The sequence below is a fragment of the Scyliorhinus torazame genome, chromosome 9 (assembly GCF_047496885.1).
Source record: "Scyliorhinus torazame isolate Kashiwa2021f chromosome 9, sScyTor2.1, whole genome shotgun sequence".
Classification (NCBI taxonomy): domain Eukaryota; kingdom Metazoa; phylum Chordata; class Chondrichthyes; order Carcharhiniformes; family Scyliorhinidae; genus Scyliorhinus; species Scyliorhinus torazame.
In genome coordinates, this window is record NC_092715.1 from 18372498 (window position 1) to 18398836 (window position 26339).

Genomic DNA, 26339 nt, shown 5'->3' on the forward strand with positions numbered 1-26339 from the left:
GGATTTTCACAGTAACTTCATTGCAGTGTTAATGTAAGCCTACTTGTGACAATTATACAGATTATTATGATTATTATAATTGTCCAGGGAAGTTAACGCTTTTGGACAATTGATGGATAGTCATAGAACCCTACAGTGCAGAAGGAGATCTTGGCCCATCAAGTCTGTGCTGATCCTCTGAAAGAGTACCCTATCTCGGCTCACTTCCCCGTAAACCCGTATCCCCACCTAACCTTTTGGACACTAAGGGACAATTGATCATGGCCAATCCACCAAACCTGCACATGTTTGGACTGTGGGAGGAAACTGGAGCACCCGGAGGAAACCCACGCAGACACGGGGGAGAAAGTGCAAACTCCACACAGACTGTCACCCGTGGCTGGAATTGAACCCGGGTCCCTGGCGCTGTGAGGCAGCAGTGCTAACCACTGTGCCACCATGCAGTGGGGGCCTTGCCTGGGAACATACTTGCGGGATTCCCCTGCGTATCATTGGGGTACCCCCTAAATCCGACACTGGCAAACCCAGATGTAATGGGCCATAGAAACTGATTGCTCACCTGAAATTGACTCATTATTTGGCAACACCACATGGCCTCAGCTTCTTTGGCCTTTGGAAAGCTTTAATGTTAATCTCCCAGAGCGGGTCTGCTGTTAACATCCAGTCTGTCAACAAAGCCTGTCTCAAGTCTAAACCTACTCGAAGTCTGACTCTTTGCAAGATAACTGGCGTTGCCTTTAGAGTGGGCCAATCCCAACTTGTTGCATCATTCTCAACTTCGAAGGAATTTGGCAACTCCTGCTTCCAGCTAACTGAATCTGCCTGAACTTTAGCTCCTACATGAATGAACCCTCAAGGGACTCTGACATTCCCGTGAATTAATGACCGGAAGTCGGATTCCTCCGGACCTATAAAATGATGTGTCAGCTGTTCAAATCCAAAGTCACTTGGTCATGGTTCTTTTTTTTAAATATAAATTTAGAGTAGCCAATTCATTTTTTCCAATTAAGGGACAATTTAGCGCAGCCAATCCACCTCCCCTGCACATCTTTGGGTTGTGGAGGCGAAACCCACGCAAACACGGGGAGAATGTGCAAACCCCACACGGACAGTGACCCAGGGCCAGGATCGAACCTGGGACCTCGGCGCCGTGAGGCAGCAGTGCTAACCCACTGCGCCACCGTGCTGCCCTCTCCGATAGGACCACAACACTGGCTCCTGTGCCCAATTTAAAGATTGTGAGATGGCCATGAACCAACATGACCACATTCTTATACAAAACGGGCTGGTCAGATGGGCAGAACACATGGCAATTTAACACTGAAAGGTTTGAGGTGATGCATTTTCGGAGGATTCACAAGGCAAGGGAATATACAATGAACATTAGGACACCAGGAAGTACAGAGGAACACTGGGGTACATGAACAAAGATCCCTGAAGGCAGCAGGACAGGTTGATTGGTTGATATTTATTGTCACACGTGCTGAAGTACAGTGAAAAGTATTTTTCTGCGGCCAAGGGAATGTACACGTACGTATAGTAGACAAAAGAATAATCAACAGAGAACATTGACAGTGGTGCATCAACAAATAGAGATTGGTTACAGTGCGGAACAAGGCCAAGCAAGAGCAGCATAGGGCGTCGTGAATAGTGTTCTTACAGGGAACAGATCAGTCCAAGGGGGAGTCGTTGAGGAGTCTTGTCGCTGTGGGAAAGAAGCTGTTCCTATGTCTGGATGTGCGGGTCTTCAGACTTCTGTACCTTCTGCCTGATGAAAGGGTCTGGAAGAAGGCAATGCCTGGGTGGGAGGGGTCTCTGATAATGCTGTCTGCCTTCCTGAGGCAGCGGGAGGTGTAGACAGAATCAATGTGGGGGTGGCAAGTTTGTGTGATGCATTGGGCTGACTTCACCACACTGCAGTTTCTTGCGATCTTGGACCGAGCAGTTGCCATACCAAGCTGTGATGCAGCTGGATAGGATGCTCTCTATGGCACATCTGTAGAAGTTTGTGAGAATCGATGCAGACATGCCAAATTTCTTTAGCTTCCGTAGGAAGTAGAGACGTTGTTGGGCTTTCTTGACTGATGCATCAACGTGAGTGGACCAGGACAGACTGTTGGTGATGGCGACCCCCAGGAACTTAAAGCTATCGACCATCTCCACTTCAGAGCCATTGATGCAAACGGGAGTGTGTGTCGTGCTACGCTTGCTGAAGTCGATGATCAGTTCCTTGGTCTTTCCAGCAGTTAGAGAGAGGTTGTTTTCGGTACACCATGTAACCAAGTGATCTATTTCCCACAGATAAGGAGGTCAAGAAGGCATATGGGAGCGATCCCGGACTTGGATAGGCGCCAACTGATTATGGACGGAGATTTTGTGATGGAGCCGAAGGTGGACTGGTCGAGCCCCAAGTCGATGGGAAGGTCGAGGATGCCGAAGATTCTGGGAGGGTTTATGGAGTGTATGTGTATACGGTATATTCCAGCATCGATTTCTTTGTGGTGAGCCAGGCGGTGCTGATGAGGGTGGTGGAGGAAGTGTATGTGATTTCGGACCATGCACCACATTGGCTGGACGTTAGGCTTAGTTTGGGGTAGGTGCAGACACCGCTGTCGAGGTGCTGGAGCATTGCGATTTTGCGTCAAATCGACGCCTGCCGCGATTTCAGCACCGGAACCGATTCTACGCCCAATCGCCTTTCCCGATTTCGGCGTCGGCAAACGGAGAATCCTGCCTTCTGACTCTGAAAATGCAGTGGCCGCGATTCTCCCAGCCTCGCACTGGGCCGGTGAATCGCTGCAACCGCGCCACGCCGCCCCGACGCTGGCGCGCGATTCTCCGGCCCGGATGGGCCGAGCGGCCACGCGGAAACGGAAGAGTCCCGCCGGCGCTGTTCACCCCTGGTCGCTGCTGCCGGGAACTCTGCGCGAAGGGTCGGGGGGCGGCCTGTGGGGGGGAGAGGAAAGTGCTCCTTCACCGGGGGCGGGGGGGGGGGGCGCCTCCGATGGGGTCTGGCCCACGATCGGGTCCACCGATCGGCGGGCCGGCCTCTCCCCCCGCCCCCCGGCCTACTTTGTTGCACGGCCGGCCATGTTGCGCGGGGCCGGCGGGCTGGAGAAGTCCCCCGCGCATGCGCGGGTTGGCGCGGTGCCCATTTGGCGCCGGGAAGGGAGGCTGGAGCGGCGTGAACCGCTCCAGCGCCGTGCTGGCCCCCTGTGGGGGACAGAATCGGTTGTCCCCGTGCCGTTTCGCGACGGCGTTCACGACGGCGCGAACACTTAGTCTCCATTTTGGAGAATCGCGCCCTGGATCTTTGAGTTCACCCAAAAAGCACGGCTGTATGATCACAGGCTCCACCTCTTGAATCACATTTGGGTCTTCTGTGTGTTTAGATGTTGTAGCTTTGCAAAGTCTGCTGAAGTGTCCAATTCTGTTACATTGAAAGTATTGGGCTAAATTTGGCTCACCTGCAGGAGGCCTTTGCTCCATGGTGATAGAATGGTCCCTCTACTGGTTGGTTAGGGTATTGCGTCCCTTGGCCTGGAGTCTCCCTGTTTCTCTGCTCTTTAACTAACTGGACTGCAGAGTTTCCCTTGTAGCCGGGTTTATATTCTCTTCTTATATTGTGCTGCAATTGGAGTTCACACTGCTGAACAGTCTGCTAGCTCTCCCGAGCATTAGAACTTGAATCTGTGGAACTCTTTGCCGCAGAAGGCTGTGGAGGCTAAATCACGGAGTGTCTTTAAGACAAGAGGTAGATAGGTTCTTGATTAATAAGGGGATCAGGGGTTATGGGGAGAAGAGAGGAGAATGGGGTTGAGAAAAACATCAGACATGATTGAATGGCGGAGCAGACTCGATGGGCCGAATGGTCTAATTCTGCTCCTATGTCTTTTGGCCTTATCTTCCTTCACTTGCAGCATGTCTGAGTGTATTGTCTGCTACAATTACTCTATACTTGATAAATTCAGATTTTAAGTTTCCGTATTTGCAACCTTCAGCCATTGGGTACAGATAAGACCAGAAGCCATTCGGCCCACTAAATCTGCAATACCATGGACTTCCGGTGATGTATCCAGAGGGGTAGTGTGCACGTGGAAGCTCTCCCCCAAAGAAATCAATTTTCTTAAGCGCAACGGCAGTTTAAGCGCAGTAAAAAACAAACGATTTTGTGTGTGAAAATTCACACCGCAAAAGGATGCCCCAGAAAGAGAAAGGGAGGAAGGATTCAGGCCACAGTCCTTCCTCAAGCTCCGAAACTTTGCAGGACTCCGTGCTTAGACATAGAATTTACAGTGCAGAATGTGGCCATCTGGCCTATCGAGTCTGCACCAGCCCTTGGAAAGAGCACCCCGCCCATGCCCACACCTCCGCCCCATACCCGTCACACAACAATCCCACCCAACCCCTTTGGACACTAAGGGGCAATTTATCACGGCCAATCCACCTAACCTCCACATCTTTGGACTGTGGGAGGAAACCGGAGCACCCGGAGGAAACCCACGCACACACGGGGAGAACGTGCAGACTCCGCACAGACATTTACCCAAGCTGGGAATCGAACCTGGAACCCTGCAGCTGTGAAGCGCCAGTGCTAACCACTTGCTACCGTGACGCCCTTGGTAAGATGGTGGGAGCGGGCTCTTCTCCCATACTGCCCACGCCACTGACAGCTGACAATCTCAGCCGCATAATGGCGGGAGAGCTAGAAAAACATCCGCAGAGACTGGCATTCGACCGAAAAAGATCCGTTGATGAGGCTTTGGCCCACATCAATTCGAAGCTGGAAAACAATGAATAAAATTATCAAGGCACTTTTTAAAAATTAGTCCGGGGATGTGGACGTCGCGGGGCCCATCCCAGAGGGCAGTTCATAGTCAAACGCATTGCTGTCAATCTGGAGTCACATGAAGCCAAATCACCATGTGCAACCATCATCCTTCCCTGAAGGACATTAGTGAACCAGGTGGGTTTTTACAACGATGGACGACGGTTTCATGGGGCCACCATTAGACTTTTAATTCCAGATTTTTATTGAATTCAAATTTCACCAGCTGCCGTGGTGAGATTCGAACCTGGGTCCCTAGACACTGGGTCTCTGGATTACTAGTCCAGCAACAATGCCACTGCCTCCCCTAAATGGTGCCACACTGAAAGGCATTGAAACGGCCCTGACGGATCATGGCGACCGGATCTTTGCAAGGGGGCCTAACCTCAGCGGTGGAGCACAATAAAATTCTCACGGCCAAGATAAGTGACCTTGAAATCCATTCAAGAAGGCAAAATGTCTGCATCGTGGGATTGCTGGGGTGCGGGGTGGGGGTGTTAGAGGGCTCCACCTCCACCCCCACCCCCCCCCACCCCCCCCACCCCCACCCCCACCCACCCGAGTTAGACTGGGCTCATCACTCCATGCGGCAAAGCCTCGAGCTGGAGAACCACCGCGTGCAGTCATCATCGCTTTCACAGCTTCAAAAAGAAAGACCGGGTCCTTCAAAGAACAAAGAACAAAGAAAGGTACAGCACAGGAACAGGCCCTTCGGCCCTCCAAGCCTGCGCCGACCATGCTGCCCGTCTAAACTAAAATCTTCTACACTCCCGGGGTCCGTATCCCTCTATTCCCATCCTATTCATGCATTTGTCAAGATGCCCCTTAAACGTCGCTATCGTCCCTGCTTCCACCACCTCCTCCGGCAGCGAGTTCCAGGCACCCACTACCCTCTGTGTAAAAAACTTGCCTCTTACATCTCCTCTAAACCTTGCCCCTCTCACCTTAAACCTATGCCCCCTAGTAATTGACCCCTCTACCCTGGGAAAAAGCCTCTGGCTATCCACTCTGTCCTATGCCCCTCATAATTTTGTAGACCTCTATCAGGTCGCCCCTCAACCTTCCTCGTTCCAGTGAGAACAAACCAAGTTTATTCAACCGCTCCTCATAGCTAATGCCCTCCATACCAAGCAACATCCTGGTAAATCTCTTCTGCACCCTCTCTAAAGCCTCCACATCCCTCTGGTAGTGTGGCGACCAGAATTGAACACTATACTCTTAAGTGTGGCATAACTAAGGTTCTGTACAGCTGCAACATTACTTGCCAATTCTTGTACTTAATGTCCCGGCCAATGAAGGCAAGCATGCCGTATGCCTTCTTGACTACCTTCTCCACCTGTGTTGCCCCTTTCAGTGATCTGTGGACCTGTACACCTATATCTCTCTGACTGTCAATACTCTTGAGGGTTCTACCATTCACTGTATATTCCCTACCTGCATTAGACCTTCCAAAGTGCATTACCTCACATTTGTCCGGATTAAACTCCATCTGCCATCTCTCCGCCCAAGTCTCCAAATGATCTAAATCCTGTTGTATCCTCTGACAGTCCTCATCGCTATCCGCAATTCCACCAACCTTTGTGTCGTCTGCAAATTTACGAATCAGACCAGTTACATTTTCCTCCAAATCATTTATATATACTACGAACAGCAAAGGTCCCAGCACTGACCTCTGCGAAACACCAGTAGTCACAGCCCTCCAATCAGAAAAGCACCCTTCCATTGCTACTCTCTGCCTTCTATGACCTAGACAGTTCTGTATCCACCTTGCCAGCTCACCCCTGATCCCGTGTGACTTCACCTTTTGTACCAGTCTGCCATGAGGGACCTTGTCATAGGCCTTACTGAAGTCCATATAGACAACATCCACTGCCCTACCTGCATCATTCATCTTAGTGACCTCCTCGAAAAACTCTTATCCAGTTAGTGAGACACGACCTCCCCTTCACAAAACCGTGCTGCCTCTCGCTAATACGTCCATTTGCTTCCAAATGGGAGTAGATCCTGTCTCGAAGAATTCTCTCCAGTAATTTCCCTACCACTGACGTAAGGCTCACCGGCCTGTAGTTCCCTGGATTATCCTTGCTGCGCTTCTTAAACAAAGGAACAACATTGGCTATTCTCCAGTCCTCCGGGACATCCCCTGAAGACAGCGAGGATCCAAAGATTTCTGTCAAGGAATTTTGCTGGGCTAGGGAGCATCGGGGGTGTAAGGTGGGAGGGCCACTCCGTCGACTTTAGCAGGATTTGAGCGCGGACCTGGCAAAGCAAAGAGTTGCTCTCAACGGGGTGAAATCCATCCTACACCGGAAAGGAATTAGATTTGGCATGATCTACCCGGCTCGCCTCCAAGTGACTGTTGGGGAGAAGGGTCGCCTCTGATTCGTCAGAAAGTAGCAAACTTCCTTGTTCAGAATCTTAACTTGAACCCTGCTTAATACCTAATGATGTTTGTTCTGTTATGTATACTGGTGTCTGGGAGTCTCATACTCCACGTTTCTATCAGGTTTGGGGTTTGTAGTTACTGTTGGGTTTGATATTTGATTGTTATTGTTGCGTTGCAAATTAGACAGGTTTGTTTTTTTATCTTCTTGGGGGGAGTCTTGAGGCGAATGATGAAAAGTAGTAAGGGAGAAGTTACTGCAGCTCTTCGCAAACAGTTTGTGAATATGAGCTTAGTGTATATATGTGGTAAACCACTGTTGCACCTATATTAGGTGATGTATGGTAGGACCTGTACTACAGGTACGACGGTAGTCCCTGCCTGCTGGCTCCGCCCAGTAGGCGGAGAATAAATATGTGTGCCTTCCGTGCAGCAGCCATTTCGCCAGCTGCTGTGGGAGGCCACACATCTTAGAGCAATAAAGCCTGAGTTGCATCCAACTCTCATCTTTGTGCAATTGATTGTGCATCAATATAGTTAGTGGGGATTTGTTAATTGGGGGTTTATCATAGAATCATAGAATTTACGGTGCAGAAGGAGGCCATTCGGTCCATCGAGTCTGCACCGGCTCTTGGAAAGAGCACCCTACCCAAGCTCACACCTCAACCCTATCCCCATAACTCAGTAACCCCACCCAACACTAAGGGCAATTTTGGTCACTAAGGGCAATTTATCATGGCCAATCCACCTAACCTGCACATCTTTGGACTGTGGGAGGAAACCGGAGCACCCGGAGGAAACCCACGCACACACGGGGAGGATGTGCAGACTCCGCACAGACAGTGACCCAGCGGGGAATCGAACCTGGGACCCTGGAGCTGTGAAGCAATTGTGCTATCCACCATGCTACCGTGCTGCCTATTAGAGATAGGGTATTGTTTGTTAGTGTTACAAAGAGGTTGGGGGGAGTGGTTATTGGGTTTGGGGGGAGGGGTTATAATGTAAGTTGGCTGGTGGTGTTTATAAGTCCTTTTTTGTCAGGCTGTATGACTTGACTAGGGGGCCATCTCGGGTCTCGTCGACTTCCGAGATCCCTTGTCTGGTATTCATCCTGGGAAATGGCTGACTTCAGGCTGGGGAGCGGTGGGAGACCTTCAATTCACTTGGTAACCTGGAATATCTGAGATCTGAATGGGCCAGTAAAGCAGTCCCGGACTTTTACCCATCTTATAATCTAAACTCCAATGTTGTGCTTTCACAGAAAACCCACTTGCATGTAAAGGACCAGTCAAGGCTGCGTAAGAATCGGATGGGGCACGTCTTCCACTCCAGTATTAATGATGTGGAGATGCCGACGTTGGACTGGGGTGAGCATGGTAAGAGGTCGTACAACACCAGGTTAAAGTCCAACAGGTTTGTTTCGAATCACAAGCTTTCGGAGCACCGCTCCTTCACCTGAGGAAGGAGCAGTGCTCCGAAAGCTAGTGTTTGAAACAAACCTGTTGGATTTTAACCTGGTGTTGTAAGACTTCTTACTGTCCAGTTTTAATGGCAGGATCAGGGGCACTGCAATCTTAATCCATAAAAGAATACAATTCTCCTCCTCGCACGTTATAGCCGTCGCTAATGGTCGCTATATTATTGTTTATAGGTCACTGACGCACACTCCAGTAGTCCTGGTAAACATCTATGCCCCCCAACTGGGATGACCAAACTTTATAAACTCGCTCATAAACTCTCTCCCCAGCTTTGATCCACATCGGATGATTCTAGGAGGTGACCCGAATTGTGTCCTGAATCCTAAATTGGATCGGTTTGTTCTGGGATGGCTCAACAAATCAGATTCAATCTCTCCTCCTACGCTTTGGGAGGCTCCCAAGGCCGTCGTAAGGGGAGAAATTATTTCATATCGGGCTTAACCACGGAACTGGAGTGGTTGGAGCAACAAGCGTTGGTGGACTCAATCTTGGGGGTGCCCCAACTCGCCCCAACTCCAGAGCTACAGACGCACAGCAAAAAGTTACAATTCCAATTCAAACTGGTGTCCACTCGTGAGGCTGTGAGTCAGTTACGGTGCTCCAGGGGTACCGTCTACGAGCATGGGGAGAAAGCCAGTCGTCTTCTGGCACATCATCTCAAGCGACAGACAGACTCGCGAGAGATCCCCATCATTCATAACAAAGGCGGCAATCGTGTCTCCACTCCTTTCCAGGTAAGCACGGCTTTCGGTTCATATTGCTGTGAGCTGTATGAGTCAGACGCCCCTACGGACAAATCTAGTATGCCGAGCTTTCTGGATAGTTTGCATATCCCGACCATTGAAAAGAGCAGGAGACAAGAATTGGATTCCCCATTGTGCCCGGGAGAGATCCGAAAGTGTATTGGACTGCTGGATTCTGGGAAAGCCCCGGGCCCTGACCGCTTCCCAGCCGAGTTTTATAACAAGTTCTCATCACAGCTCATACCCTGAATAATGGTCATGCTTAATGACTCACTGTCCCGGGGTTCACTGCCTCCGCCCCTCACTCAAACCTCAATTTCTTTTAATCCTTAAGGGAGGCCAGGACCCAGAACAATGTGGGTCATACCGACTTACCGATCTATCTCACTTTTGAATACGGCCGACAAGCTGCTGGCTAAGGTCCTGGTGCTCCAACTGGAGCCTTGTCTCCCGGAGCATAATATCAGAGGATCAAACGGGCTTTGTGAAGAGTCGAACATCAGCCGCTCCCCCTCCACAGCCCCAAAAGCTGACGTTATAATGCCTCTGGATGCGGAAAAAGCATTGATAGGGTGGAATGGGACAATCTGCTCGAGAATTTCGGTAGACTTGGATTTGGCCCTAAATTTGCCTCCTGGATGTGCCTGTTGTATAATGGCCCCCACGGCCGGTATTTGTACAAACAAGATGTATTTGTACAAGCAAGATTTGTACAGAGATGTAATATATATATTGCTCATTTGTCTTGCCGAGTTGTATTTAACTTGATAATAAACAGTCAAAGTCTTCCATTGATGACAAATTATTTATTGAGTAACAAAATAATATACTTGTGAGTTCTTTTACTTCAATACTTTGACTAGTAGTAGAATAAACTCAGATTAGATTAAATTAACAATCAATATAATACACTTCACTCTGAGCTGGTCACGTCTATCCTCCAGCTGCAATACACACACGCTAACACTAAGAAAGAGCGGGAAACTCCTCATATAGTTCCTGTTAGTGTTGCCATCTAGTGATCATCTGGCTGTACTGACTGCACATTAACTAATCATGTATTAACATATACGGATATCACTACACACGGTATCCTCTGATTACTTTCCCTTGGGAAGGGGCCCTCGACAGGGATGTCCATTCTCCCCGCTGCTCTTCGCCTTGGCTATTGAGCCTCTCACGATAATGCTGAGGGCCTCTGATCAGTGGAGGGGTATCTATAGGAATGGAGTGGAACATCGGATATCGCTTTATGTGGACGACTTTTGTACATGGCCGACCCGACTCCCTCCATAGGTAACACAATGACGACGCTCACTACATTTAGGACTTTCTCCGTACGAAAACTAAACGTCGGCAAGACTGAGTGCTTTGCAGTGATTCGCCCTGCTAGAGGAACTCAATTTAGTTAGTTGCCGTTTCGCCTCTCGGATATCAGCTTCCGCTACTTGGGGGTCTGTGTAGCTCATAATGGGCCTCACTTCACAAGTTCAATTATTCATTAGCAATGTCAGGGTGGATCTGCAATGGTGGAGTAGCCTCTCTCTGTCCCTGGCAGGTAGGATACAAACGATTAAAATGAACGTACATCCCAGATTTTTCTTTTTCTTTCAGTGTACCCCTATTTTATTGCCTAAATCATTTTTTTAAATTAAGGTCAACAAATTGATTTCAGCTTTCCTTGGGCAGGTAAATGTCCCAGATTCCGCAGGGCTCTGCTTCGGAGAGATGGAGGATCGGGACGCCTAGTCATCCCCAATCTTTTGTTTCACTATTGGGCTGCCAGCGTTCACAGAAATCCTGCAGTGGATCCGCGACCCTGACTCGATCTGAGGCGGGATGGAGCCTCGCTCATCCACCACCTCCTCTCTCCCTCCACGCTATAATCACTGCACTGCTGCCTTTCTCCCCTGTAGGTTTTTCCTCAAATCCTGTGATGATTTCCCGCCTCGGGATTTGGAAACAATTTCAACAGCATTTCAAACTTCTCTCCCTGTCTTCTCGGGCCCCTATTTGCAAAAATCGACGCTTTTTGCCTTCGGGATTGGACCTTCCACTTAAGTCTTGGAAGGCAAAGTGGCTTGTGCATTTTGGGGGTCTATTTGTAGGGAGAGTTTTGGCAGTTTTGAGGAGCCGGCTGATAAAGAACAAAGAATAAAGAAAAGTACAGCACAGGAACAGGCACTTCGACCCTCCAAGCCCGTGCCGACCATGCTGCCCATCTAAACTAAAATCTTCTGCACTTCCAGGATCCGTATCCCTCTATTCCCATCCTATTCATATATTTGTCAAGATGCCCCTTAAATGTCCCTATCGTCCCTGCTTCCACCACCTCCTCCGGCAGCGAGTTCCAGGCACCCACTACCCTCTGTGTAAAACACTTGCCTCGTACATCTCCTCTAAACCTTGCCCCTCGCACCTTAAACCTATGCCCCCTAGTAATTGACCCCTCTACCCTGGGAAAAAGCCTCTGGCTATCCACTCTGTCTATGCCCCTCATAACTTTGTAGACCTCTATCAGGTCGCCCCTCAACCTCCGTCGTTCCAGTGAGAACAAACTGAGTTTATTCAACCTCTCCTCATAGCTAATGCCCTCCATACCAGACAACATCCTGGTAAATCTCTTCTGCACCCTCTCTAAAGCCTCCACATCCTTCTGGTAGTGTGGCGACCAGAATTGAACACTATACTCCAAGTGTGGCCTAACTAAGGTTCTATACAGCTGCAACATGACTTGCCAATTCTTATACTCAATGCCCCGGCCAATGAAGGCAAGCATGCCGTATGCCTTCTAGACTACCTTCTCCACCTGTGTTGCCCCTTTCAGTGATCTGTGGACCTGTACACCTATATCTCTCTGACTGTCAATACTCTTGAGGGTTCTACCATTCACTGTATATTCCATACCTGCATTGGACCTTCCAAAATGCATTACCTCACATTTGTCCGGATTAAACTCCCATCTGCCATCTCTCCGCCCAAGTCTCCAAATGATCTAAATCCTGCTGTATCCTCTGACAGTCCTCATCGCTATCTGCAAATCCACCAACCTTTGTGTCGTCTGCAAACTTACTAATCAGACCAGTTACAGTTTCCTCCAAATCATTTATATATACTATGAACAGCAAAGGTCCCAGCAATGATCCCTGCGGAACACCACTAGTCACAGCCCTCCAATCAGAAAAGCACCCTTCCATTGCTACTTTCTGCCTTCTATGACCTAGCCAGTTCTGTATCCAACTTGCCAGCTCACCCCTGATCCCATGTGACTTCACGTTTTGTACCAGCCTGCCATGAGGGACCTTGTCAAAGGCCTTACTGAAGTCCATATAGACAACATCCACTGCCCTACCTGCAGCAATCATCTTTATGACCTCCTTGAAAAACTCTATCAAGTTAGTGAGACACGACCTCCCCTTCACAAAACCGTGCTGCCTCTCGCTAATACGACCACTTGCTTCCAAATGGGAGTATATCCTGTCTCGAAGAATTCTCTCCAGTAATTTCCCTACCACTGACGTAAGGCTCACCGGCCTGTAGTTCCCTGGATTATCCTTGCTACCATTCTTAAACAAAGGAACAACATTGGCTATTCTCCAGTACTCCGGGACATCACCTGAAGACAATGAGTGTCCAAAGATTTCTGTCAAGGCCTCAGCAATTTCCTCTCCAGCCTCCTTCAGTATTCTGGGGTAGGTCTCATCAGGCCCTGGGGACTTATCTACCTTAATATTTTTCAAGTCGCCCAACACCTCTTCTTTTTGGATCTCAATGTGACCCAGGCTATCTACACAGCCTTCTCCAGACTCAACATCCACTAATTCCTTCTCTTTGGTACTCAACATCCACTAATTCCTTCTCTTTGGTGCTCAACATCCACTAATTCCTTCTCTTTGGTGCTCAACATCCACTAATTCCTTCTCTTTGGTTAATTTCAGTTGCCTGGTTCCAACCTCTTTTGTTATTTTCAAATCCGTGATTTTTCTCGTAAGTTCTTTCCCACTTTTCCTTTAGCCCCTCCTTGCTAAAGAGGGTCTTATCCTTGGCGCAGCCGGACAAGGGGTCTAATTGTGTGGCCTGATCTTTTCATCCGATCCCATCCCTCTAGAGAAGGTGAGGGAAAGGTGGGAGAGGGAACTGTGTCCTGTACTTCCTGGCTTGGACGGAAGGCCCTCTATGGGTACGGGGTGAACTGCACTCCTTCCTGCGCCTGACTGAGTCTGATCCAATTCAAAGTCTGATCCAATTCAAAATACTGCACAGAACGCATTGGACCAAGGGGAGGATGAGTGGGTTTTTCCAGGATGTGGGAGACCAGTGTGGCCGTTCCTCGCTTGCGCCAACCTAACCACACTCACATTTTCAGGTCTTATCCCAAACGTGTTCGCTTCTGAGTTTCCCTTTTTAATGTATTTCGGAGATTCTTCAGTGGCTCTGGAACGATGCCCATTAGTCGCCATATTTGGGGTCTCAGACTCAACGGCATTTCACTCTGGGGGAGGGGCGGATGTTCTCGCCTTTGCCTTGTTCGTGTCGATGAGACGAATATTGCTTGGCTGGAGGTGTCCCACACGGTCCAGGTCCTTCCATCTGGCTGGGCGATACAATGTCTTTCCTGCACTTGGAGGAAATGAAGAATACCGTCAGGGTTCCACCTGAGCTGGCAACCATTTCTCACCTTTTTTAAACATTTAGACACCGTCCGCTGTTAGGGGGTCCAGTTTATGGCGGGGCTTAAGTTTTATATTACAATTTTGATGAAAGGTGTATGTATAACTTTTGTACTTTTGTATCTTTGATGTTTGATTGTTTATAATATGGTTAGTATTTGTTTGTGAAAACACAATAAATATATTTATTGAAAAAAGAATGACTGATCTGATATATTCCTCAACTCCACTTTCCCGCCTTAGCCCCATTACCCTTGATTCCCTCACTGATTAAAAATCTGTCTGTCTCAGGGAGGGAGTCACGTCATGTGAGCGCGGGAGCGGCTGCGTTTCCGTGAGCTCTGGCTTGACTTGTCTTGTAACCCATTTTTTAATCAAAGAATCATAGACTTTACAGTGCAGAAGGAGGCCATTTGGCCCATCGAATCTGCACCAGCCCTTGGAAAGAGCACCCTACTTAAGCCCACCCCTCCATCCTATCCCCGTAACCCAGCAACCCCGCCTAACCTTTGGACACTAAGGGGAAACTTAGCGTGACCAATCCACCTAAGCCGCACATCTTTGGACTGGGGGACTTTGGACTCCAAAGCACCCGGAGGAAACCCACGCACACACAGGGAGAACGTGCAGACTCTGCACAGACAGTGACCCAAGCCGGGAATTGAACCTGGGACCCTGGAGCTGTGAAGCAACTGTGCTAACCACTGTGCTACCGTGCCCCCCCATTTTTACAGAAAGGGCAAATCCTTTCTTAATCCTAAAGCACGCCCCATAGTTACTGATTTTTAGGATATATGCCTTGCACCACGTCCCTGGAATTTGGTGACGAGGAGCTGAGTCAAATCAAAGAGAATCCTTGTGATCGAGGCGATCGGAGATGGCCGGCGCGCGGTCCAGCCGACCGTGGTGGTTTTGCTGGTGAGGGGGCCCTCGCCCAGGAGATGCTGTCGACATCGAGACGATGGCTACCATTGCGAATGGTGTTCTGGACGATGATCTCGGCTCCGTGGCGCAGGTCTTCGGTGCTCACTTTGATGAACTGCAAAATATCCTGGAGATATGGATGGAAGTGGGATCGACGCGCCGGATATGACGTTCGCAGCCACCGGGCGGGCCTGAAAGGGATTCTTTCCCGTCCCAAGCTCCGGGACGGTTATCAGATTTCGCCCCAGGGGGAGCAGGAGTTCGGGGTCGACGCCCCCCCCTTCCCCCTCTGTCCGGAACACACGAAACCGACCCGTTTGGTCCCCCTTTCCGTCGAAAGCGGCGTCGCCGGCCGCCATCTTTCTGAGGGGTGGGGCAGGGAGTGCGCTTGCGCGGAGGGGCAGGGAGTGCGCTTGCGCGGAGGGGCAGGGAGTGCGCTTGCGCGGAGGGGCAGGGAGTGCGCTTGCGCGGAGGGGCAGCGGCCATATTGGTGCGGGGCAAAAATCATCATCATGGTGTGATATGGGAGTGGGGGTGATATGGGGGTGGGTGTGATATGGGGGTGGGTGAGATATGGGGGTGGGGGTGATATAGGGTGGGTGTGATATGGGGGTGTGTATGATATGGGGGTGTGTGTGATATGGGGGTGTGTGTGATATGGGGGTGTGTGTGATATGGGTGTGTGTGTGATATGGGGGTGTGTGTGATATGGGGGTGTGTGTGATATGGGGGTGGGTGAGATATGGGGGTGGGGGTGATATGGGGTGGGTGTGATATGGGGGTGGGGGTGATATGGGGGTGGGTGAGATATGGGGGTGGGGGTGATATGGGGTGGGTGTGATATGGGGGTGGGTGTGTGATATGGGGGTGGGTGAGATATGGGGGTGGGGGTGATATGGGGTGGGTGTGATATGGGGGTGGGGGTGATATGGGGGTGGGTGAGATATGGGGGTGGGGGTGATATGGGGTGGGTGTGATATGGGGGTGTGATATGGGGGTGGGTGTGTGATATGGGGTGGGTGTGATATGGGTGTGTGTGTGTGTGATATGGGGATGTGTGTGATATGGGGGTGTGTGTGATATGGGGGTGTGTGTGATATGGGTGTGTGTGTGATATGGGGGTGTGTGTGATATGGGGGTGTGTGTGTGATATGGGGGTGGGTGAGATATGGGGGTGGGGGTGATATGGGGTGGGTGTGATATGGGGTGGGGGTGATATGGGGGTGGGTGAGATATGGGGGTGGGGGTGATATGGGGTGGGTGTGATATGGGGGTGGGTGTGTGATATGGGGGTGGGTGTGTGATATGGGGGTGGGTGTGATATGGGTGTGTGTGTGTGTGATATGGGGATGTGTGTGATATGGGGGTGTGTGTGATATGGGGGTGTGTGTGATATGGGTGTGTGTGTGATATGGGTGTGTGTGTGATATGGGTGTGTGTGTGATATGGGTGTGTGTGTGATTTGGGGGTGTGTGTGATATGGGTGTGTGTGTGATATATGGGGGTGTGTGTGTGAGATATGGGGGTGTGTGTGAGATATGGGGGTGGGTGTGTGATATGGGGGTGGGGGGTGATATGGGGGTGGGTGTGTGATATGGGGGTGGGGGTGTGATATGGGGGTGGGGGTGTGATATGGGGGTGGGGGTGTGATATGGGGGGGGTGATATGGGGGGGGTGATATGGGTGGGTGATATGGGGGGGGTGATATGGGGGGTGATATGGGGGGGTGATATGGGGGGGTGATATGGGGTGGGTGATATGGGGGTGTGTGACATGTGGGGGGTGTGATATGCAGGTGTGTGGGCAGCACGGTTTCACACACGCACGGTAGCATTGTGGATAGCACAATTGCTTCACAGCTCCAGGGTCCCAGGTTCAATTCCGGCTTGGGTCACTGTCTGTGCAGAGTCTGCAAATCCTCCCCGTGTGTGCGTGGGTTTCCTCCGGGTGCTCCGGTTTCCTCCCACAGTCCAAAGATGTGCAGGTTAGGTGGATTGGCCATGATAAATTGCCTTAGTGTCCAAAATTGCCCTTAGTGTTGGGTGGGGTTACTGGGTTATGGGGATAGGGTGGAGGTGTGGGCTTGGGTAGGGTGCTCTTTCCAAGAGCTGGTGTGGACTCGATGGGCCGAATGGCCTCCTTCTGCACTGTAAATTCTATGAAAATAGCGGAAGCGCAAAAGAGAATCCTGCTATTTGATAAAGCAATTTCCCCGGTGGGGGCTCGCCTTTGGTCCTTGGAAGTCCTGCTGCAAGGTGTGCTGTCCACCCTCGCTGACTCGGGGACCAGAGGCCGGCCAAGGAGCGTTCGTGAGCCCTGTCTCGTGCGAGGAGGTGAGTTCCCGACTGATTTTGAGAGTTGGCCACCATGCTTTCGCAACCTCGATTTTAAAGCCGGGCGTTTCAGGTTCGGCGGAGCCCATTATATCTGGTCTCCGAGGCCTGGGATGGATCTGGGAACCTGCCACTGGTCTTACATTATCCTGTCCTCAGTGCTCATTGTGAAGGTTTGGAGGTGGCTGGTCACCCCCCCCCCCTCCGCCCCCCCAGCCGGGGCCCAGGTTCCTAGTTGTCTGGGCGACGGCATGGCAGAGGTGAGGGCACTTTGTTCGATAAGGACTTTTGTGGGTTCCTGAGGGTTGCTCAACGAACCCGTCAAGGCTTCAGCCTTTCCCCATGACAGGAATGGTGTCATGATCCTGCAGTTCATCAATAATGCTGGACTTTATTCCCCTGTGACCATGTTCTTCTCCTGACGATGGTGTGCGATATTTGAGCACTGTGTTGGCAAAAACCATACCGAGTCGGTAATGGGATATCTGTTTGTGCACAGTCTTGCCCCTTTTTTTATGCGCTGTAATCCTTGCATTTATGAGGAAGGAGTGCATTTTAGACACACCTCACCTCATTTATAGAGAAGGTGAGTAGAGCTACGGCGGGGTGATGGGTGATGTGGTGGTGGGTGGTAGAGTTAGTTAATTAACTTGGTTTGAGGAAAGCCCCCAGTTAGAACTATTTGTATCGGGTTTTTATTTTGCTTTTTTTTTGTGACTTTGAATCTTGAGAATCTGTGCTTATCTCCTACGAAGGCCTGGACAGATCATCTATCTTTGAGAGGACTGGGGTTTCCTTGTGATTCTTCTTGTGGTTGGCACTGAATGAGTGACAGCGTACACCTGGTTGTGGTTGCTTAATCCTTGTTTGATTTGTTGATGAGGGTCTGGGTGGGTCTGCGTTGTTGGAGCCCTTCTTCGATTTGGGGAGAGACTTGATGGGGGAGTTGGTCGCCGTCCTCCAAGTGGTTTCCTGAGTGTCTCCTCGTTGGGGTTGGGTCTCCCATGGGGAGGCAGCGTTTTGGTCTCTGCTCTGTCCCCTAGTGCCCTCGGAGCACAGGCACAAGGTGCTGGTCTGTGTCTGACGATGTTCCTTGGTTAATTTGGGCGTTCCTCCCCTTGGCGGGTTTCTCCTCTTTATCTGGGTGAACAGCACACCACCACAGGTCTTGATTGAGTTAAGGGGGGGGGGATCCTCTTATCGTATCGGGGGAGAAAATCGGCCCCCCTCACAAGACGCCCAACTAATGGGTGTCTTGAGATTCATCTTCGCTTCTGTAGTGGTGTCTCCTCGGTTGCGGTTGATGTGATTTTAGTGGTGTCGGTGGGGCTGGTGCACTGCCCTGGGTGCAGTTAGTGGGGAGCGAGGCTGGCTGGGTGGCAGGTCTTGGTGTGTGCTGGATATCCTGGGGGTACTGGCTCTTATGTGCAAGAATGCGTGAGACTAGGTCAGGTCTGGTACTGTGGCTGGTATCCTGTTGCCCGCTTATGCTTGGGACATTTTCTCGAAGGCACTTGAGACGTCCTGAGAGGCTAAATCTTGATGTGTTTTGAGCGTCCTTTGTTCACTGACTCCTAAGTGCACGAGGGTGTGGAGTTGGCTCGGGTCATGTACTGTGGTTGATATCCTGTCTCCCCGCCCCCCCCCCCCCCCCCACCCACATGGTTGGGATGTTCCTTCATCTGAATGGGCAGCTTTGTCTCACGGTGATGGGTGCGTGCCGGAGGATCATGGGCCTGTAACTGTGTCCTGGTTCCTTTTTATCCTCAGACCCTCTAACTCCTGGTACCTTTCCATTTTTATCCTGTCTCGGTTAGTTCTTTGGGAGACTCCGATCGCACTGATAATAATCTGAATCTATCGTATGAATATTTGCCGGTCCTCTCTGTATAAATATGAGGAACGGCAATCGTTCTGTACTGTGCTTGAGGTTGGGTTTTGTTGCGTCTTGTGGTTTATGTAAAATATTCTTTTCAAACTGGGGCTCTCGCAACTTTCCTTTGTAATTTTTATTGTGGTGGGGGTAAAATAATCCGTGATTGGCTCCTACAGATGGGTGGAATAGCCGAGGGGAGGATGTTACAGTGCGTTATTGGTGCCTCCAGTTGTTGGACTTGAGGGAGATATGTTCTGGTGCATGCCCCAACATGGCGCGAAGTTCTTATCCTGAGCTCTCGTGGTCGTTGCGTGCAATTGCTGCCTGGGAAGGCGTGCATCATTTCACTATGTTTTCATGGCCTTATCCTTCTCTCCCTTGTTCTCTGGTGGTGGTATAGAGGCATCAGGTTGAGACCAATGATTGTACTGGGCCACCAATATTGCTATTCTCCTGTCCCCGTCAGTATCTGAGTATGTTGAGACATTTTTGCTGAGCTGTAGCATTCCTGTGACTTTGTTGGATTGCTAACATGGAAAATCTCCCATAAAAATATATATATTTTAAAACTATCTCAGCCTTGAACATACTAACAACCCAACCTCTACAGGCGGAGCAGACTCGAATGGCCAAATTCCCTCCTCCTGCTTCTATTTTCTATGTTCACAGCTCTCTGCGGTAGAGTTCCACAGGTTCGCTACCCTCTGGAGAAGAAATTCCTCCTCATCTCTGTCTTAAAAATATGGGTGACCCCTTACTCTGAGATTGTGTCCTCTGGTCCTAGACTCTCCCACAAGGGGAAACAACCTCTCAGCATCGACCCTGTCAAACCCCCTGAGAATCCGATATGTCTCAATAAGGTCACCTCTCATTCTTCTAAACTCCAATGAGTACAGACCCAACCTACTCAACCTCCCCTCATAAGAAAATCCCTCCAAACCCAGGATCAACCGAGTGAACCTTCTCTCGACTGACTCCAATACCAGGATATCTTTCCTTAGATAAGGGGACCAAGGGCGGCACGTAGCGCAGTGGTTAGCACTGGGACTACGGTGTTGAGGACCTGGGTTCGAATCCTGGCCCTGGGTCACTGTCCGTGTGGAGTTTGCACATTCTCCCCGTGTCTGCGTGGGTTTCGCCCCCACAACCTAAAGATGTGCAAGGTAGGTGGATTGGCCACCCTAAATTGTCCCTTAATTGGAAAAAAAATAATTGAGTACTCTAAAATTTATTAGAAAAAAGATAAGGGAACCAAAACTGTTCAAAGTATTTGAGGTGTGGTCCAACTAGTGCTTTGTATAGTTTTAGTTAGACTTCCCTATTTTTATAATCCATTCCCTTAGAAATGAAAGCCAACATTCCATTTGCCATCCCTACCACCTGCCGAATTTGCATGCAAGATCATTAATAAATGAGTCAACAGGTTCTCCACGATTGGCGGCACGGTAGCACAGTGGTTAGCGCTGTTGCTTCACAGCGCCAGGGTCCTGGGTTCGATTCCCGCTTGGGTCACCGTCTGCGTGGGTTTCCTCCGGGTGCTCCGGTTTCCTCCCACAAGTCCCGAAAGACATGCTTGTTAGGTGAATTGGACATTCTGAATTCTCCCTCTGTGTACCCGAACAGGCGCCGGAATGTGGCGACGAGGGGCTTTTCACAATAACGCCATTGCAGTGTTAATGTAAGCCGACTTATGACAATAGTAAAGATTGAAGTATTGTTTGATATTTTGTTTCTAAGTTTTGATTCAGTTCTTATGCGAGTGTATTAAAGAGAATAATTAGCAATAAAGTTGTATTTTCAATACCTCCAATTAACCCGACAATCGACTCTTATTTGAAGAAGGTAAAACAAGAATCCCAATAATATAATAATCTTTAACTGCTATCTTTATTCCCATTCAAACAACAACAAAAAATCTCAGCTCTCAATCCACTGTTAAAAAGTTAGACCTACAGTACAGAGATGTTCTTTGAGACTGTATTCAAGAAAAGACCTGAATCCTGTCAGAACCATGGTTAGCACTGCTGCCTCACAGCGCCAGTGACTCGGGGCGAATTCCGGCCTTGGGTGACTGTCTGTGTGGAGTTTGCACATTCCCCCCATATCTGTGTGGGATTCCTCCGGGTGCCCCGGTTTCCTCCCACAGTCCAAAGATGTGCAGGTTAGGTGGATTGGCCATGATAAATTGTCCCTTAGTGTCCTAAAATGTGCAGGTTAGGTGGAGGTACGGGCATAGTGCGGGGGGGGGGGGGGGGGGGGGGGGGAGTGGACCTAGGTAGGGTGCTCTTTCAGAGGGTCGGTGCAGACTCGATGGGTCGAAGAGTCTCCTTCTTCACTGTCGGTAATCCATGCCCCTTTTCTCCGAGAGGGTCATTAGTCTTCGGAATCCTCTTCCCTCGATAGCAGAGGAGTTGTTGAGTTTCTTGAAGGCTGAGTTAGGTTTTTGATCAGCAAAGAAGACTTATGGGAGGCACAATCTGATCAACCATAATCTTCACGAATGGCCTTCAGGGCTCAAGGGGCCACATGGCGGACGACTGATTTGGACTTGGAATTCTTTTGCACAGAGGGCTATGGCGGCTGGGTCATTGAACAAATTCAAGGCAAACTTGAAAATTCAAAAAGTGGCTGCGGGAAGTGGTGGTGTAGTGGTAATGTCACTGGACTAGTAATCCAGAGGCCTAGGCTAATGCCTAGGGGACACAGGTTCAGATCAGTTCTCACTGGAACGAAGGAGGTTGAGGGGCAACCTGATAGAGGTATACAAAATTATGAGGGGCATAGACAGAGTGGATAGTCAGAGGCTTTTCCCCAGGGTAGAGGGGTCAATTACTAGGGGGCATAGGTTTAAGGTGAGAGGGGCAAGGTTTAGAGTAGATGTACGAGGCAAGTTTTTTACGCAGAGGGTAGTGGGTACCTGGAACTCGCTACCGGAGGAGGTAGTGGAAGCAGGGACGATAGGGACATTTAAGGGGCATCTTGACAAATATATGAATAGGATGGGAATAGAAGGATACGGACCCAGGAAGTGTAGAAGATTGTAGTTTAGTCGGGCAGTATCGTCGGCACGGGCTTGGAGGGCCGAAAGGCCTGTTCCTGTGCTGTACATTTCTTTGTTCTTTGTTCTTTGTATCCCACCATGGCGGCTGGTGGAATTAAAATTCAATTAATAAAACTATAATACAAAGCTAGTCTCAGTGATGGTAACCATGGCAACTATCGCTCATTGATGTAAAAACCCATCTAGTTCACGAACGTCATTTATGAAAAGAAATCTGCCATCCTTACCTGACATCCATTATGTCTATCCTGGTGCCGACAGTAATGTGGGAGATTGAATTCTCCTGGTTGGAGTTGGGAATTGGCTGGAATCCAGAATCCAGTAAAAAGGGAATTAAGTGCAAATAGGTAAAAACATAGATCCATGTTGTTGTTAAAAAGGATAGTATATGGGGGGAGGTGAAGTACAAAGTGTTAATAGATAGGATATGCTAATGTATGATGTAAATGGTGATGTACCACTGACATCAGTCAGTCATGTGTTAGATTCTCAAGAGAGAAAGAGGTCGGAATTATGTGCTTATTCTGTAACCTGTTTAGCTGTAGTAATCAAGTATTAACCAGCGTATGTCTACAGTCTGTCTATCAACTACATTCAACACCTAGAGTCCAAGGTAGAAGGACATTTCTCTGAACATACCCTAATGTAGTAGTACCCTAATCAGAGTGGAGAGTGGTCAGTGGAACTTGGTTCACCAGGCAGCAGTGATCTCGACACACCTGTATTCTTTGAGACTTGGACAGCCGACAGCAGGCACCTCAAAGCATTGGAGGTTAACATAGATGAACATAGAATTTACAGTGCAGAAGGAGGCCATTCGGCCCATCGAGACTGCACCGGCTCTTGGAAAGAGCACCCTACCCAAGGTCAACACCTCCACCCGATCCCCATAATCCAGTAACCCCACCCAACACTAAGGGCAATTTTGGACACTAAGGGCAATTTATCATGGCCAGGGACCTGTTCAATTCCAGCCTTCAGTGACTGTGCTGATTTTGTACATTAATAATAATAATAATAATCGCTTAGTCATAAGTCGGCTTCAATGAAATTACTGTGAAAAGCCCCTAGTCGCCACATTCTGACGCCTGTTCAGGGAGGCCAGTACGGGAATTGAACCCGCGCTGCTGGTCTTGTTTTGCATTACAACCCAGCTGTTTAGCCCACTGTGCTAAACCAGACCCTCTTTCGGAGGGTCAGTGCAGACTCGATGGGCCGAATGGCCTCCTTCTGCACTGTAGGGGTTCTACACTGTAGGGTATCTTTTTCTCCCAAGTCCACAACCAGAAGATACAGGAGCAGAATTAGACCACTTGGTCTATCAAGTCTGCTCTGCCATTCGATCATGGCTGATATTTTCTCAGCCCCATTCTCCTGCCTTCTCCCCATAACCCCTGATCCCCTTAGTAATTTGTGTTTGAGGTGATGTTACCTACAGACCAAGAGCTGGAATGTGGAATTAGAATAGTTCTTTCTCAGAACATAAGAACTAGGAGCAGTACACAATTTAGCCTCTCGAGCCTGCTCCGTTCAATACGATCAAGGCTGATATCATCCTGGCCTCCTTCCACCATCCTGCCTCTTCTCCATAACTCTTCAACCCATTAATAATGAAAAATCTGTCCAACTCCTCTTTAAATTTACTCACCGTCCCAGCATCCACCGCACTCTAAGGTAGTGAATTCCACAGATTTACAACCCTTTGGGGGAAGTAGTTTCTCCTCACCTGTTTTAAATTTGCTACCCCTTGTCCTGAGATTATGGTTTCTCGTTCTAGATTGTCCCACAAGAGGAAGCATCCGTTCCACGTTTACTTTATCCATACCTTTTAGCATCTTATATACCTCAATTTGATCTCCCCTCATTCTTCTAGAGTATTGGCCTAAACTGTTCAATCTCTTCATAAAACAAACACTCCATCTCTGGAATCAGATCTGGAATCTTTGCTCTCAACCTAGTGTCTGCATGGGTTTCCTCTCACAGTCCAAAGATGATGTGGAGATGCCTGCGTTGGACTGGGGTGGGCACGGTAAGAAGTCTTACTACACCAGGTTAAAATCCAAGAGTTGTTTGGAGTCACTAGCTGTCGGAGGGCAGCTCCTTCCTCAGGTGAGTCCTGATAAAGAAGCTGCGCTCCGAAAGCTAGTGACTCCAAACAAATCTGTTGGATTTTAACCTGGTTTTACTGAGTCCAAAGATGAGCAGGTTAGCTGGATTGGCCATGCTAAAATGTCCCTTAGTGTCCAACGGTAAGGTGGGGTTACAGGGATAGGGTGGGAGAGTGGGCCTATGTGGGATGTTCTTTTGGAGGGTCGGTGCAGACTCGATGGGCCGAATGGCCTCCTTCTACACTGTAGGGTACCACCAGCAGTGTTTTCACAAGATCCCCCAAATCCGGTGGCAAGAAAGGTGATCCAACAACAAACCAAGCCATGGTGTCTGACGTTGAGGTGCACTCAAAGCCAGCTGTTGGGCAGGAAATGTTGTTTGTACGCCTGACGCTATCTTCCTGAAGCAACTATTCGGAACTGGGCCGCAGCAGGAGAATCCAAGGTGGACTGTGGAGGAGGATATGGTAGCGCTGGAGGGTACTAAGGCCAAGTGGGAGGAGGAATTGGGAATGACACTGGAGGGGGTGTGGTGTGAAATGGTGGGCAGGGTGAACGCCACAACCTTGTGAGTGAGACTAGGGTTGATAAAGGTGGTGCTTATGGCACATTTAACGAGGTTGAGGACGAGACAGTTGTTTGAGGGAGGCGAGGACAAGTGTGAGCGGTGCGGGAGGGGTCCGGCCAATCACGTCCATATGTTCTGGTCTTGCCTTGAGTTGGGGAGGTTTGGGGGCTGTTTCTTCAGCACCATGTCGGCAATCTTGCAAATGGATTTTGAGCCCAATCGCTTAGGGGCCCTATTTGGGTGTCGGATCTGCTGGAGCTACAGACGGGGACGGATGTTTTAGCCTGTGCCTCGCTGATTGCTCACAGGCGGGTCTTGTTGGGGAGGAGGTCAGCTTCTCCGCCCTGTGCCTGTGAGACTTAATGGAATTCCTGTAACTTGAAAAAGTTAAGTTCACCCAGAGAGGCGCGATCGAGGGGTTCTACAAAAGAATGCACCCGTTCATTCTGCATTTCAAGGTATCATAGAAGCAGTTGATCACCGTCAGCTGTTAGGGAGGCCGGGGTGGCGGGGGGAAGGGGGAGGGGCCGGTGCGGGGGGCTGAGTAGGGTCGAGGTGGGGGTTGGGGCACGGGATGTTGTTTGCAATTTTTGTTTGGGATGGGGGTGCAGGGGCTGTTTAGCACAGGGCTAAATTGCTGGCTTTGAAAGCAGACCAAAGCAGGCCAGCAGCACGGTTCAATTCCCGTAACAGCCTCCTCGAACAGGTGCCGGTATGTGGCGACTAGGGGCTTTTCACAGTGACTTCATTGAAGCCTACTTGTGACAATAAGCAATTTTCATTTCATTTCTCTTTCTTATGTGTAAAATCTTAATAAAAATACTTTAAAAAAGCAGGTTCTGTCCTTACTCAGGACCGATTTGAGGCCTATGGTATTGTGTCCATGCATTTCTTTGGTGATGCTGAGGAAGCCCTGGGTGTGCGAGGACTTTGCTTTCTCTGTCCACCACTGGTTCTTGATTTCCCTAGATTGCTTGCATCCGACTAATTTCTCCCATGATCTGCTCAGCTATGACTAAACCACACCCCCTCATAAATTATCTACACCGCAGCGAATCACCAGCAATCAAAACAGTGCTCCATTAGCCATCTCTCTGTAAACAAGCAAATGGTTAGAAGCAATGATCACTTCACAACTTTGCAATTGCAGCTTTATTGGACACACTGCCTGTATTTTAAACCAGAGTTTTTAATAACATTACTGCCACAAATATGTAATTTCTAGCAATTTTTACATTCAGCACACACACACAGTGCAAGGAGCCGAGAGGCCACAACCCCAATGGCGGAACAGATGGAATCAACAGGCATCACCAGTGCTCCCGCGGTGAAGTCGGAACCGAGGGAACGGGGAAGTCCCGTAGAGG